Source organism: Nicotiana tomentosiformis, chromosome 11 (assembly GCF_000390325.3).
Source record: "Nicotiana tomentosiformis chromosome 11, ASM39032v3, whole genome shotgun sequence".
In the NCBI taxonomy this organism is placed as follows: Eukaryota; Viridiplantae; Streptophyta; class Magnoliopsida; order Solanales; family Solanaceae; genus Nicotiana; species Nicotiana tomentosiformis.
This window is the reverse complement of record NC_090822.1, coordinates 73,831,748-73,835,857: the sequence shown is the minus strand read 5'-3', so window position 1 is coordinate 73,835,857 and position 4,110 is coordinate 73,831,748. Positions and strand designations below refer to the sequence as shown.

Genomic DNA, 4,110 nt, shown 5'->3' with positions numbered 1-4,110 from the left:
TGTAGTAATGTGGTCACGTGAATCGGTCGTTCCATCGTAGTTCGATATGTCAGACATTTTGAATGGAGTTGCGCTTGGTTTCCATGGTTATTGTGAATATTTTTCGAAATCAACTCCTTTGATCACAGGTGGTACGGTGGGTATTTGCTCAATACGGTCATTTTGTTCTTTCACCTATTTCTGCAAGGTTAGTATTAAAGTTTATAAATCAGAATTATTAGGCGTACCTGGTCACCCATCACGTGACTCGTTGGGAGTTCCTCTGCTTCCAGAATTAGCCAACCCTGATCGTGGAATTTCCACAGTTGCAGTATTGTTTGGTGGAGGTGTGGGTGGCATAGTTGATAGTCCCCTCACGAAAGCCTGGAGAGCATCATTCACGCACTCGGCAATTAACTGCTTCAGAACATCCTGCTCGACAGTTTGTTCATTTTCATATTGTTCATTGTTATGAGTAGTGGATCTTTCTGGTGATGCTTCTCTTGAATTGCGTGGGGTTCCTTGTGATGACGGACCTGGAGTTCCTTCCACCTGCCGGTTGTTGTCATTGACATTCGATATGATTCAGTTGAGAGAGAGTGATTTGGAAAGTAAGAGAAGATTATCAGATTCCCCGTAACTAAACCAAATTGTTTAACCAAAGAATTAGATTCTCAGTCAAAGCCTATTTTCAGAAGTACTCGGTTTACTGATAATCAAGAAATTCAATTTTCTCTCAGAAATAAGAAAGGAAATTAGAATAAGATATGACAAAATAGTCAATAAAAAGCACAAGAAAGTAATTATATTCCAATAATAATCAGAGCGTGACTGTACAAGTGACATCTCCTTCCCTTATATAGGAGTCTATAAGTACAACGTCTTTTTCCTTTTATGACCGAATTATTATGAGCATTAATGATATTAATGAGACGTTATAATTGGCAATCGTAATTGTTCATGAAGATTCTGTAACGTGTGTGATCATTCTCGCTCATTAATTGACGATTCATGAATCTTCCCTCTTTACTGTCTTGATTCATTACGCCAGTGCCTCTTCATTTAACTACTTAGACTAGAGCGACCATATCCTTTCATCTCGTGGGTGATTTGCTCGTATCTGTTATGACTCCTGTCTCTTTTAATGCATCTCTCCGGCTATCATTTTTTTAGTGATCCACGTGCCTTGCCATATCATTCACATATTTAATTCCACGTGTAATAATTATTTTTACCAATACAGAGGTTAGCAACATGGTTTCAAGAAGAGAAGAGTTTGAAAGGATAATCCTAATTAGAAGGTGTTACTTGATGAAAATTATCAATAATTAGCAACAAAAAAGAAGTTGGCGATAATATTGCCTGTATATTTGAAGAAAGCCTAGCTTGATAGTGAGTGTATTTTATGTCACGTTAAAGTATATTGACCACCAACGAGTTTAGTATAATGGTTTGGTATCCATATTTCTTTACTTTTAATGAGAGATTTCGAATTTCAGTCCAACAAATGAAAAATTAAGCTCTCGATAGAAAGAATTTTACTACTAAAATTCTTAGTTGACATACCGATAGCGAATTCAAATATCTCGGTTTCATATACAGAATGCCTAAAGAAAAAAATGTATATTGCACAACCCCAATCCAAAAGCAATAAGAGAAATTATAAGTTCAATATTAATAATGGGGAAATGTAACACATCTCGTAAGAGGAAAACATAGAAATATACTACGAGGATAAAATTGAAGATGAACCAAGAAAGAAGCTTAATTCAGAATGTTTAACAACAGATGAAGAGCACAGATCTCAAGGAAAGAAACCAGTGGACCACATCGTGTTTTGATTGTCATTAAATTGCATCATATTCATCTCATCTCCATTATTTACAAAACCGATCTGCTGATAATCACTTGGATTATTCATCCAATCAGTGAACGGTCGTTTTTGTGGGCTTTCCATGGCATGTACACCCAACTGTAAATTAGAAGAAGAAGCCCCTTTTTTCAAACCCTCAATCCTCTTACAAATCTCCTTCAAGTTTTGATCAATCAACCGGCCAAGATCATTTAAATCTGCCAATATTAAGTTGTCTAGTCCCTTCCCAGTTATGCACTGGTACATAACTTCAGTCACCTCCTGCTTTTTATTCTCCTTTTGTTGCTTCTTCAGCTGTTCATTTGCTTTTACTATTCTTTACCTAATGAAGCTCTCTTGATTCATCATTTTTTTGCACTGCTCCATCTCGGGCATCCTCTTGAATTCTTCGAGCACGCGTTGAGCTCCCATGGTGCTTGGCCATACCTCTGGTTGGTCTTGATCATGAGGGCTATAAATAATAGCACACGCATCAATTCCACAAAGGGTACTAAGTTCACTCACTTTCTTCATAAGACCCTTCTTCCTTTTCTTGAGTGTTGCTTTTCTTGCTGATTCATTAGTGATAAAGGCAAGCTTTACCTTCTTCCTAGTCATTTGGATCCAAAGATGCAAACAAGATACAAAAAATATGATAGCTAAGCTAGTTTGAAAAGAGCTATGTTTTTCTTGTTAGGAATGGTCATGGTCATGGTTATATAATAATTATAGACACATATGATGATTTCTTAATTAATTTGGAAGATTTGTATTCGTTTGCACAGTTGGAGGGATATTTATTATCCAAGAAAATTTGGAATGAACTTAATTGCTAAATATTTACTTTATTACAATTAATTGCGCTAGCTACATTTCAATTAGTACATTCATGATTCAACTAGGTGATTTTGCTCAAGAAGAGTAAAAACCCAAAAGATAAAAGGCCATAGCAAACTAGCCAAAATTTGTATAGGGGACTCATTTGTCACCATTGGATGTACAAACAGAACGTAAAAGTTATACATAGTAGGAAAGAAGATGTTTTATTGTGTGAATAGTAGACGGACAAGCATATGTTTCGCTCTAAGTAATATAGGAGGATATTTTTTTATTAACATGGCAATTTGTTTGTCAAAAATATTATTAATCTAAAATGAAAATATGTACGTATTAGATATTACTGCAGCTAGGGCAAGTAGGAATTGTCAATAGTGGATTATCATATTTATTTCTGCTTGACAATTTTACAAAAAAATGATTCAATTGTTAAGGGAAAAAATATAAATGATTTTTGTTTTATTCTTGCATTACAGCTATATTTTTATTTTTCTCTTCTTCAATGTGCCTTTTTATTTATTTATTTATTAAAGTCCATACTTTAACGGTACGATGAGCTTAATAAAACCCCAATAGAGCTGAAGCGCTTATTTAAATTTTTGCCTTTGAATATTAATAATAGATGTGATAGAAGATCGACTTTTTTTTATTGGAAACATGCAATCAACGAAAGCGTTCTAATTCATGTTCTCGTAAAGATGTTGCTCTAAATCGCACACGCAAGTATACCCGGTCAATCAAGTGATAAAGATTACGAAACTATAGTTTTTGTTAAATACTAATATATAACAAGAATGTTTTCTTGATAGGAATGGTCATGGTTATATACTAATTATAGATATACATATGATGATTTCCTAATTAATTTGGAAGATTTGTATTCGTTTGCACAGTTGGAGAGACATTTATTATCCAAGAAAATTTGGAATGAACTTAATTACTAAATATTTACTTTATCACAATTAATTGCGCTAGTTACATTTCAATTAGTACATTCTTGATTCAACTAGGTGATTTTGCTCAAGAAGAGAAAAAACCCAAAAGATAAAAAGGCCATAGCAAACAAGCCAAAATTTTTATAGGGGACTCATTTGTCACCATTGGATGTACAAACAGAAAGTAAAGGTTATACATAGTAGGAAATAAGATGTTTTATTGTGTGAATAGTAAACGGACAAGCATATGTTTCGCTCTAAGTAATTTAGGAGGATATTGTATCATTAACATGGCAGTTTTTTTGTCAAAAATATTATTAATCTAAAATGAAAATATGTACGTATAGATATTACTGCAGCGAGGGCAAGTAGGAATTGTCAATCGTGGATTGTCATATTTATTTCTGCTTGACAATTTGACAAAAAATGATTCAATTGTTAAGGTAAAAAATATGAATGATTTTGGTTTTATTCTTGCATTACCGCTATATTATTATTTTTCTCTTC

General features: G+C 33.7%; 1 pseudogene; it reads right to left on the bottom strand.

Annotated features, from left to right (window-relative positions):
• Window positions 1–1,783: 1,783 nt before the first annotated feature.
• LOC104102160 (agamous-like MADS-box protein AGL80) lies at window positions 1,784–2,449 on the bottom strand (annotated as a pseudogene).
• Between the last annotated feature and the right edge of the window lie 1,661 nt (window positions 2,450–4,110).